Below are 12,002 nucleotides of genomic sequence, written 5' to 3' on the forward strand. Positions count from 1 at the left end.
AATGACACGCTCCCCCTCGCCATGCGCATGGACACCTGACTTCCCTGGCGCCACATGAGAGGCTCCCTGAGCTCCCCGTCATACCTCGTGAGAAACCCCACACTGGCGCCGCAGCTCGGGTAAACCCACCTTCATCGCGATATTGGGGACTTCTTTTCCTGCCTGACCTGGAGAGCAATCCCTGGTCTTTTCTCCAAACTTCACAGGAGGCTTTACTCCCTTTAGGCCACTCAACGGGCTCCAAGAGATACCTGTCGCGACTTGAGAGGAGAGTAGAGTACTTTGTTTCCCCTCGAGACGAGGCCTTACCTCGGGTGAGTCTGGAATGCAACCCCGAGATCCCTGTTGCCCCTGGAGTGGAACATTATGTCCTGGACAAAAGCCTAGATGAGGTCTATTTTGCCCTACAGTGACTCGAGAGCAACACCCATCTCTCCCTCGCAATTCGAATGGAAGATTGGTCTTCACTGGGCCAACACAAGAGGAAGTCTGAATTTCCTGTTGTAACTCGAGAATCCCGCCGCAACACTTAAAAACCACGTGGTTCCCCATTCATCGCAATATGAGGCCTTTGCCCGCTACAGAGTCTCAAGAGAAGTCCCATGTTTCGTCATAAAGTTCGAAATGCTACTTGGCACCCTTGATGCGACCCCAAAAGTTCCCCAATATACCGGTCTCACTCCAAGGGAACACCGAAGTTCCTGGCACCACTTCATTTGAGCCCCTTCTCCGCTCCTGATCACGGCAGGAAGGTCGAGCCCCCTGCTTTGTCTAGAAGGGGTTCCCGACCTTCATGGCGCACCTCAGGATGAGGCCAGTCTCACGAAGAAATTCGAGACGTAGCCTCGTGTTGGTGCCACGTGCCAAAAGACCCCGATTTCTCGGTCTTGCTGTTGATAAGAAACCGATGCCCGGACACCTCTTCTAAGGCAACCCTGTGGATGAAGGCACTACACGAGGGGGCACTGGCAACCCTGTTCATCGTCCGGAAAACCCCGCAGGATCCACATACAGCTCCACAACTGGCCTGTCACCCCTTAAACAATGAGAGAGGAAAGCGGAGTTCCCTTCCTCAGACAAGACGAGGCCTGAGTATCCAATCCCAACTCTGCAGGCACGCTTCGATCTGAGTCAGAAATGGAGAGGAAACCTGAGGTTCCTGCCTCAGCCCGAGATGAGGCCCTCTTCCATTAAAACAAACCCAGTGGAGTCCCGAGAGGCCCCTCCCATCTCCACAGTATCCCTGACTTCTCATAGGCATTCTGAGAAGCTCTTTGAGGCCACCGGCAAAAGTCAAGGGAAATAAGGGTTTCCTGCCACAACCGAAGAAAGACCTCGAGAGTCCTTCTTCAATGTGTCTTGAGGTCAGATTCCCCTACCATAGCTCGAGAGCAATAATGCGCTCCCCCTCGCCACGCACATGGAGACCTGACTTCCCTGGCGCCACACGAGAGGCTCCCTGAGCTCCCTGTCGTACCTCGTGTGAAACCCCACACTGGTGCCGCAGCTCGAGAAAACCCACAAGATCCCTCCGTCATCGCGAGATGAGGGCCATCTTTTCCTGCATGGCCTGGAGAGCAGTCCCAAGTCCTCTCTCCAAACTTCACAGGAGGCTTGACTCCCTTTAGGCCACAAAGTGGGCTCCAAGAGGTGCCCGTCGTGACTCGAAAGGAGAGCGGAGTCCTTTGCTTCCCTTCGACATGAGGCCTGACTCCCTGGGTGAGTCTGGAATGAAAACCTGAGATCCCTGTGGCCCTTGGAGAGGAACATTAGGTCCTGGACACAAGCCTAGATGAGGTCTCTTTGCCCTGCAGTGACTCGAGCGCAACCCCCAGCTCTCCCTCGCAACTCGAATGGATGATTGGACTTCCCTGGCCCAACACAAGAGGAAGCCTGAAATCCCCGTCGTAACTCGAGAATCCCGCCGCAACTCGAGAAAAACCACGTGGCTCCCCCGTCATCGCAAGATGAGGCCCTTGGCCGCTACAGCGTATCAAGAGAAGTCCCACGTTCCATCCTGAAGTACAAAACGGTACTTGGCACCCTTGATGCGACCCCCAAAGTTCCCTGACATACCGGTCTCACTCGAGGGCAACACCAAAGTTCACGGCACCACTTCCTGTGAGCCCTTTCACCCCTCCTGATCGCGACAGAAGGGTCGATTCCCATGTTTTGTCTGCAAGGGGTTCGCGACGTTCCCCGCGAACCTCCGGATGAGGCCGGTCTCATGAGGAAATTCGAAAAGTAGCCTCATGGTTGGTGCCATATGCTGAAAGATCCCGAATTCCCGGTCCACTCTAGATAAGAACCTGACGCCCGGACATCTCTTCGAAGGCAACCCTGTGGATGAAGGCACAACACGAAGGGACACTGACATCCCCATGCATCGTCTGGAAAAACCCGCAGATTCCACTCACAGCTCCAAATGTGGACTGTCACCTCGTGAACAACTCGAGAGGCAAGTGAAGTTGCATTCCTTCACACAAGACGAGGCCTTACTCTCCTGTCCCAACTCTTCAGGGACCCTGCAATTGGAGTCAGAAATGGAGAGGAACCCTGAGGTTCCTGCCTCAACTAGAGAAGAGGCCCTCTTCCATTGAACCAAACTCAGTGGTGTCCCGAGAGGCCCCTCCCAACACCACAGTATCCCTGAATTCTCAGAGGCTCCCTGAGAAGCTACCTGAGGTCACTGGCACAAGTCGAGGGAACCCAGAGTTTCCTGAAGTAACCCGAGAAAGACTTGGAGAGTCCTTTTTCAACGTCTCTTGATGCCCGATTCCCCTACCATGACTCCAGAGCAAGGACGCGCTCCCCTCGCCACAAGCAGGAAAACTGACTTCCCTAGTACCACACAAGAGGCTCCCTGAGTACCCCATCGTACCTCGTGAGAAAACCCACAGTGGCGCCGCAGTTCGAGAAAAACCACAAGATGCCCCCGTCAAGGAGAGATGGGGGCCTTCTTTTCCTGCCTGACCTGGAGAGCAATTCCTGGTCCTCTCTCCAAACTTCACAGGAGGATTGACTCCCTTTAGGCCACTCAGTTGGGTCCAAGAAATACCCGGTGCGACTCGAGAGGAGAGCGGAGTCCTTTGCTTCCCTAGAGACGAGGCCTGACTCCCCGGGTGAGTTTGGAATGCAACCCCGAGATCCCTGTCGCCCCTGGAGTGGAACATTTTGTCCTAGACACAAGCCTAGATGAGGTCTATTTTGCCCTACAGTGACTCGAGAGCAACCTCCATCTCTCCCTCACAATTTGAATGGAAGATTGGTCTTCCCACGGTCAACACAAGAGGAAGTCTAAATTTCCCATTGTAATTCGAGAATTCAGCCTCAAGTCTTAAAAACCATGTGGTTCCCCCTTCATCTCAATATGAGGCCCTTGCCAGCTAGAGTCTCAAGAGAAGTCCCACGTTCCATCTTAAAGTTCGAAATGCTACTTGGCACCCTTGATGCGACCCCAAAGTTCCCCAACATACCGGTCTCACTCCAGGGGAACACCGAAGTTCCCGGTGTCTCCAGGGAAGTCCCATATTCCGTCCTTAAGTGCGAAACGGTACTTGACACCCTTGATGCGACCACAAATGTTCCCCGACACTCTGGGTTCCCTCGAGGGGAACACCGAGGGTCCCGGCACCACTTCATCTGAGCCCCTTCTCCCTTCCTGATCGCGAGAGGAGAGTCGATTCCCCTGCGTGGTCTGGAAGGGGTTCCCGGCCTTCCTGGCGCACCTCAGGATGAGGCCGGTCTCAGGAGGAAATTCGAGACGAGCCCCGTGTGAGGTGCCACGTGCCGAACGACCCCGATTTTCCGGTCCGCTCTTGATAAGAACCCGATGCCCGGACCCCTCTTCGAAGGCAACCCTGTGGGTGAAGGCACAACACGAAGGGGCGCTGCCACCCCCGTGCATCGTCCGCAAAGACCCGCGGGTTCCACACACAGCTTGACGAGGGGCCTGAGACCCCCTGAGCAACTCAAGAGGCCAGAGGGGTTCCCTTCCTCAGACAAGACGAGGCCTGACACTCCTGTCCCAACTCTGCAGGGACCCTGCGGTCGGAGTCCGAAACGGAGAGGAAGCCTGAGGTTCCTGCCTCCCCTCGAGGTGAGGCCCTCTTCCGTTGCGCCAGACCCAGCGGAGTCCCGAGGGGCCCCGCCACCTCCACAGGATCCCTCGCCTCTCAGAGGCACCCTGGGAAGTTCCCTAAGGTCCCCGGCAGAAGGCGAGGGAAACGAGGGTTTCCCGCCGCCCCCCGACAAAGACCTCGAGAGTCCTTCTTCAACGCGTCTCGAGGCCCTAGTCCCCTCCCGTGACTCGAGAGCCATGACGGGCTCCCCCTCGCCACACGCATGGAGACCTGACTTCCCTGGCGCCGCACGAGAGGCTCCCTGAGATCCTCGTCGTGCCTCGGGAGAAAACCCCCACGGGCGCCGCAGCTCGAGGAAACCCCTGAGACGCCCCCGTCCTCGCCAGCTGAGGGCCTTCTTTTCCTGCATGGCCTGGAGAGCAATCCCGGGTCCTCTCTCCAAACGGAAGAGGAGGCTGGACTCCCTTGAGGCCGCTCAGGGGGCTCCAAGAGACCCGCGTCGCGACTCGAGAGGAGGGCGGATTCCTTGGCTTCCCCTCGAGACGAGGCCTGACTCCCCGGGAGAGCCTGGAATGCAACCCCGAGATCCCTGCCTTCCCTGGAGAGGAATATTAGGTCCCGGACACACGCCTAGGTGAGGTCTCTTCGGCCCTGCAGTGACTCGAGCGCAACCCCCAGCTTTCCCTCTCACTCGAGGAGAAGATGGGCTTCCCAGTGCCAACCCAAGAGGAAGCCTGAGATCCCCGTCGTAACTCGAGAATCCCGCCGCAACTCGAGGAAAACCACGTGGTTCCAACGTCTTTGCGAGATGAGCCTCTTTCCCGCTATGGCGTCTCAAGGGAAGTCCCAGTTTCCGTCCTGAAGAGCTAAAAAGTACCTGACACCTTTCATGCGACCCCCAGAAGTTCCCCGACACACCGGGTTCCCTCGAGGGAAACACCGAGGGTCCGGACACCACCTCATCTGAGCCCCTTCTCCCCTCCTGATCGCGACAGGAGTGTCGATTCCCCTGCGTGGTCTGGAAGGGATTCCCGGCCTTCCCGGCGCTTCTCAGGATGAGGCCGTCCGCACGAGGAAATTTGAGATGAGCCACGGGTGTGGTGGCACATGCTGATCGACCTCGATTTCCCGGTCCACTCTTGAGCAGAACCCGTTGCACGGACACCTCTTCGAAGGCAACCCTGTGGGTGAAGACACAACACGAAGGGGCACTGACACTCCCGTGCATCGTCCAGAAACACCCGTGGGTTCCACACACAGCTCGAAGAGGGGCCTGAGACCCCCTGAGCAACTCGAGAGGCCAGCGGAGTTCCCTTCATCAGACAAGACGAGGCCTAACTCTCCGCTCCCAAGTCTGCAGGGACCCTGAGGTCGGAGGGTCGGAGTCAGAAACAGAGAGGAAGACTGAGGTTCCTGCCTCCCCTCGAGATGAGGCCCTCTTCCATTGTGCCAACCCCAGCGGAGTCCCGAGAGGCCCCGCTAACTCCCCAGCATCCCTCACCTCTCAGAGGCACCCTGGGAAGTTCCCTCAGGTCCCCGGCAGAAGTCAAGGGAAATGAGGGTTTCCCGCCGCCACTCGAGAAAGACCTCGATAGTCCTTCTTCAAAGTGTCTCGAGGCCCTTGTCCCCTCTCTGGACTAGAGAGCAATGATGCGCTCCCCCTCGCCTCGCGCATGCAGACCTGGCTTCCCTGGCGCCGCACGAGAGGCTCCCTGAGATCCTCGTCGTGCCTCGGGAGAAAACCCCCACAGGCGCCGCAGCTCGAGGAAACCCCTGAGACACCCCCGTCCTCGCGAGCTGAGGCCCTTCTTTTCCTGCCTGGCCTGGAGAGCAATCCCGAGTCCTCTCTACAAACTGAAGAGTAGGATGGATTCCCTTGAGGCGACTCAGTGGGCTCCAAGAGATCCGCGTCGCGGCTCGAGAGGAGAGCGCAGTCCTTTGCTTCCCCTCGAGGCGAGGCCTGACTCCCCAGGGGAGTCTGGAGTGCAATCCCGAGATCCTTGTCTTCCCTTGAGAGGACTATTAGGTCCTGGACACACGCCTAGATAAGGTCTCTTTGGCCTTGCAGTGATTCGAGCACAACATCCAGCTTTCCCTCGCAACTCGAAGGGAAATTTGGGCTTCCCAGGGCTAACACAAGAGGAAGCCTGAAATCCCCGTCGTAACTCGAGAATCCCGCCGCAACCCGAAAAAAACCACGTGGTTCCATCGTCTTCGCAGCATGAGGCCCTTGCCCGCCACAGCGTCTCAAAAGAAGTCCCACGTTCCTACTGAAGTGCAAAACGGTACTTGGCACCCATGATGGCACCCCCAAAGTTCCCCAACATACAGGCCTCACTCGAGGGTAACACCCATGTTCCCTGCACCACATCATTTGAGCCCCTTCTCCCCTCCTGATTGCAACAGGAGTGTCTTTTCTCCTGCTTTGAGTGGAAGGGGTTACCGATCTTCCCAGCGCACATCAGGATGAGGCCTGTCTCACGAGGAAATTGGAGATGTAGCCTCGTGGGTGGTGCCACATGCGGAAAGACCCCATTTCCCGGTCAGCTATTAATAAGAACCCGATGCCCGTACACGTCTTGGAATGCATCCCGTAGGATGAAGGCACAACAAGGAGGGACCCTGAACACCCGTGCATCTTTTGGAAAATTCTGCAGGTTCCACATACAGCTCGACAAGTGACCTGTTACCTCGTGAACAACTCGAGAGGCAAGCTAAGTTTCATTTCTCCACAGAATACGAGGCCTGACTCTCCTGTCCCAACTCTGCAGGAATCCTGAGATCGGAGTCTGAAATGGAGAGGAACCCTGAGGTTCCTTCCTCAACACGAGATGAGGCCCTCTTGTATTATACCACACCCAGTGGAGTCCCGAGAGGCCCCTCCCAACTCCACAGTATCAGTGTCTTCTCAGAGGCACCCTGAGCAACTCCCTGAGGTCACCGGCACAAGTCGAGGGAACACAGGGTATCCTGCCGCAACCCGAGAAAGACCTCAAGAGTCTGTCTTCAACGCGTCTTGAGGCCAGATTCCCCTACCATGACTCGAGAGCAATGACACGCTCCCCCTCGCCATGCGCATGGACACCTGACTTCCCTGGCGCCACATGAGAGGCTCCCTGAGCTCCCCGTCATACCTCGTGAGAAACCCCACACTGGCGCCGCAGCTCGGGTAAACCCACCTTCATCGCGATATTGGGGACTTCTTTTCCTGCCTGACCTGGAGAGCAATCCCTGGTCTTTTCTCCAAACTTCACAGGAGGCTTTACTCCCTTTAGGCCACTCAACGGGCTCCAAGAGATACCTGTCGCGACTTGAGAGGAGAGTAGAGTACTTTGTTTCCCCTCGAGACGAGGCCTTACCTCGGGTGAGTCTGGAATGCAACCCCGAGATCCCTGTTGCCCCTGGAGTGGAACATTATGTCCTGGACAAAAGCCTAGATGAGGTCTATTTTGCCCTACAGTGACTCGAGAGCAACACCCATCTCTCCCTCGCAATTCGAATGGAAGATTGGTCTTCACTGGGCCAACACAAGAGGAAGTCTGAATTTCCTGTTGTAACTCGAGAATCCCGCCGCAACACTTAAAAACCACGTGGTTCCCCATTCATCGCAATATGAGGCCTTTGCCCGCTACAGAGTCTCAAGAGAAGTCCCATGTTTCGTCATAAAGTTCGAAATGCTACTTGGCACCCTTGATGCGACCCCAAAAGTTCCCCAATATACCGGTCTCACTCCAAGGGAACACCGAAGTTCCTGGCACCACTTCATTTGAGCCCCTTCTCCGCTCCTGATCACGGCAGGAAGGTCGAGCCCCCTGCTTTGTCTAGAAGGGGTTCCCGACCTTCATGGCGCACCTCAGGATGAGGCCAGTCTCACGAAGAAATTCGAGACGTAGCCTCGTGTTGGTGCCACGTGCCAAAAGACCCCGATTTCTCGGTCTTGCTGTTGATAAGAAACCGATGCCCGGACACCTCTTCTAAGGCAACCCTGTGGATGAAGGCACTACACGAGGGGGCACTGGCAACCCTGTTCATCGTCCGGAAAACCCCGCAGGATCCACATACAGCTCCACAACTGGCCTGTCACCCCTTAAACAATGAGAGAGGAAAGCGGAGTTCCCTTCCTCAGACAAGACGAGGCCTGAGTATCCAATCCCAACTCTGCAGGCACGCTTCGATCTGAGTCAGAAATGGAGAGGAAACCTGAGGTTCCTGCCTCAGCCCGAGATGAGGCCCTCTTCCATTAAAACAAACCCAGTGGAGTCCCGAGAGGCCCCTCCCATCTCCACAGTATCCCTGACTTCTCATAGGCATTCTGAGAAGCTCTTTGAGGCCACCGGCAAAAGTCAAGGGAAATAAGGGTTTCCTGCCACAACCGAAGAAAGACCTCGAGAGTCCTTCTTCAATGTGTCTTGAGGTCAGATTCCCCTACCATAGCTCGAGAGCAATAATGCGCTCCCCCTCGCCACGCACATGGAGACCTGACTTCCCTGGCGCCACACGAGAGGCTCCCTGAGCTCCCTGTCGTACCTCGTGTGAAACCCCACACTGGTGCCGCAGCTCGAGAAAACCCACAAGATCCCTCCGTCATCGCGAGATGAGGGCCATCTTTTCCTGCATGGCCTGGAGAGCAGTCCCAAGTCCTCTCTCCAAACTTCACAGGAGGCTTGACTCCCTTTAGGCCACAAAGTGGGCTCCAAGAGGTGCCCGTCGTGACTCGAAAGGAGAGCGGAGTCCTTTGCTTCCCTTCGACATGAGGCCTGACTCCCTGGGTGAGTCTGGAATGAAAACCTGAGATCCCTGTGGCCCTTGGAGAGGAACATTAGGTCCTGGACACAAGCCTAGATGAGGTCTCTTTGCCCTGCAGTGACTCGAGCGCAACCCCCAGCTCTCCCTCGCAACTCGAATGGATGATTGGACTTCCCTGGCCCAACACAAGAGGAAGCCTGAAATCCCCGTCGTAACTCGAGAATCCCGCCGCAACTCGAGAAAAACCACGTGGCTCCCCCGTCATCGCAAGATGAGGCCCTTGGCCGCTACAGCGTATCAAGAGAAGTCCCACGTTCCATCCTGAAGTACAAAACGGTACTTGGCACCCTTGATGCGACCCCCAAAGTTCCCTGACATACCGGTCTCACTCGAGGGCAACACCAAAGTTCACGGCACCACTTCCTGTGAGCCCTTTCACCCCTCCTGATCGCGACAGAAGGGTCGATTCCCATGTTTTGTCTGCAAGGGGTTCCCGACGTTCCCCGCGAACCTCCGGATGAGGCCGGTCTCATGAGGAAATTCGAAAAGTAGCCTCATGGTTGGTGCCATATGCTGAAAGATCCCGAATTCCCGGTCCACTCTAGATAAGAACCTGACGCCCGGACATCTCTTCGAAGGCAACCCTGTGGATGAAGGCACAACACGAAGGGACACTGACATCCCCATGCATCGTCTGGAAAAACCCGCAGATTCCACTCACAGCTCCAAATGTGGACTGTCACCTCGTGAACAACTCGAGAGGCAAGTGAAGTTGCATTCCTTCACACAAGACGAGGCCTTACTCTCCTGTCCCAACTCTTCAGGGACCCTGCAATTGGAGTCAGAAATGGAGAGGAACCCTGAGGTTCCTGCCTCAACTAGAGAAGAGGCCCTCTTCCATTGAACCAAACTCAGTGGTGTCCCGAGAGGCCCCTCCCAACACCACAGTATCCCTGAATTCTCAGAGGCTCCCTGAGAAGCTACCTGAGGTCACTGGCACAAGTCGAGGGAACCCAGAGTTTCCTGAAGTAACCCGAGAAAGACTTGGAGAGTCCTTTTTCAACGTCTCTTGATGCCCGATTCCCCTACCATGACTCCAGAGCAAGGACGCGCTCCCCTCGCCACAAGCAGGAAAACTGACTTCCCTAGTACCACACAAGAGGCTCCCTGAGTACCCCATCGTACCTCGTGAGAAAACCCACAGTGGCGCCGCAGTTCGAGAAAAACCACAAGATGCCCCCGTCAAGGAGAGATGGGGGCCTTCTTTTCCTGCCTGACCTGGAGAGCAATTCCTGGTCCTCTCTCCAAACTTCACAGGAGGATTGACTCCCTTTAGGCCACTCAGTTGGGTCCAAGAAATACCCGGTGCGACTCGAGAGGAGAGCGGAGTCCTTTGCTTCCCTAGAGACGAGGCCTGACTCCCCGGGTGAGTTTGGAATGCAACCCCGAGATCCCTGTCGCCCCTGGAGTGGAACATTTTGTCCTAGACACAAGCCTAGATGAGGTCTATTTTGCCCTACAGTGACTCGAGAGCAACCTCCATCTCTCCCTCACAATTTGAATGGAAGATTGGTCTTCCCACGGTCAACACAAGAGGAAGTCTAAATTTCCCATTGTAATTCGAGAATTCAGCCTCAAGTCTTAAAAACCATGTGGTTCCCCCTTCATCTCAATATGAGGCCCTTGCCAGCTAGAGTCTCAAGAGAAGTCCCACGTTCCATCTTAAAGTTCGAAATGCTACTTGGCACCCTTGATGCGACCCCAAAGTTCCCCAACATACCGGTCTCACTCCAGGGGAACACCGAAGTTCCCGGTGTCTCCAGGGAAGTCCCATAATCCGTCCTTAAGTGCGAAACGGTACTTGACACCCTTGATGCGACCACAAATGTTCCCCGACACTCTGGGTTCCCTCGAGGGGAACACCGAGGGTCCCGGCACCACTTCATCTGAGCCCCTTCTCCCTTCCTGATCGCGAGAGGAGAGTCGATTCCCCTGCGTGGTCTGGAAGGGGTTCCCGGCCTTCCTGGCGCACCTCAGGATGAGGCCGGTCTCAGGAGGAAATTCGAGACGAGCCCCGTGTGAGGTGCCACGTGCCGAACGACCCCGATTTTCCGGTCCGCTCTTGATAAGAACCCGATGCCCGGACCCCTCTTCGAAGGCAACCCTGTGGGTGAAGGCACAACACGAAGGGGCGCTGCCACCCCCGTGCATCGTCCGCAAAGACCCGCGGGTTCCACACACAGCTCGACGAGGGGCCTGAGACCCCCTGAGCAACTCAAGAGGCCAGAGGGGTTCCCTTCCTCAGACAAGACGAGGCCTGACACTCCTGTCCCAACTCTGCAGGGACCCTGCGGTCGGAGTCCGAAACGGAGAGGAAGCCTGAGGTTCCTGCCTCCCCTCGAGGTGAGGCCCTCTTCCGTTGCGCCAGACCCAGCGGAGTCCCGAGGGGCCCCGCCACCTCCACAGGATCCCTCGCCTCTCAGAGGCACCCTGGGAAGTTCCCTAAGGTCCCCGGCAGAAGGCGAGGGAAACGAGGGTTTCCCGCCGCCCCCCGACAAAGACCTCGAGAGTCCTTCTTCAACGCGTCTCGAGGCCCTAGTCCCCTCCCGTGACTCGAGAGCCATGACGGGCTCCCCCTCGCCACACGCATGGAGACCTGACTTCCCTGGCGCCGCACGAGAGGCTCCCTGAGATCCTCGTCGTGCCTCAGGAGAAAACCCCCACGGGCGCCGCAGCTCGAGGAAACCCCTGAGACGCCCCCGTCCTCGCCAGCTGAGGGCCTTCTTTTCCTGCATGGCCTGGAGAGCAATCCCGGGTCCTCTCTCCAAACGGAAGAGGAGGCTGGACTCCCTTGAGGCCGCTCAGGGGGCTCCCAGAGACCCGCGTCGCGACTCGAGAGGAGGGCGGATTCCTTGGCTTCCCCTCGAGACGAGGCCTGACTCCCCGGGAGAGCCTGGAATGCAACCCCGAGATCCCTGCCTTCCCTGGAGAGGAATATTAGGTCCCGGACACACGCCTAGGTGAGGTCTCTTCGGCCCTGCAGTGACTCGAGCGCAACCCCCAGCTTTCCCTCTCACTCGAGGAGAAGATGGGCTTCCCAGTGCCAACCCAAGAGGAAGCCTGAGATCCCCGTCGTAACTCGAGAATCCCGCCGCAACTCGAGGAAAACCACGT

The sequence above is a fragment of the Bubalus kerabau genome, unplaced genomic scaffold (assembly GCF_029407905.1).
Source record: "Bubalus kerabau isolate K-KA32 ecotype Philippines breed swamp buffalo unplaced genomic scaffold, PCC_UOA_SB_1v2 scaffold_26, whole genome shotgun sequence".
NCBI classification, from domain to species: domain Eukaryota; kingdom Metazoa; phylum Chordata; class Mammalia; order Artiodactyla; family Bovidae; genus Bubalus; species Bubalus kerabau.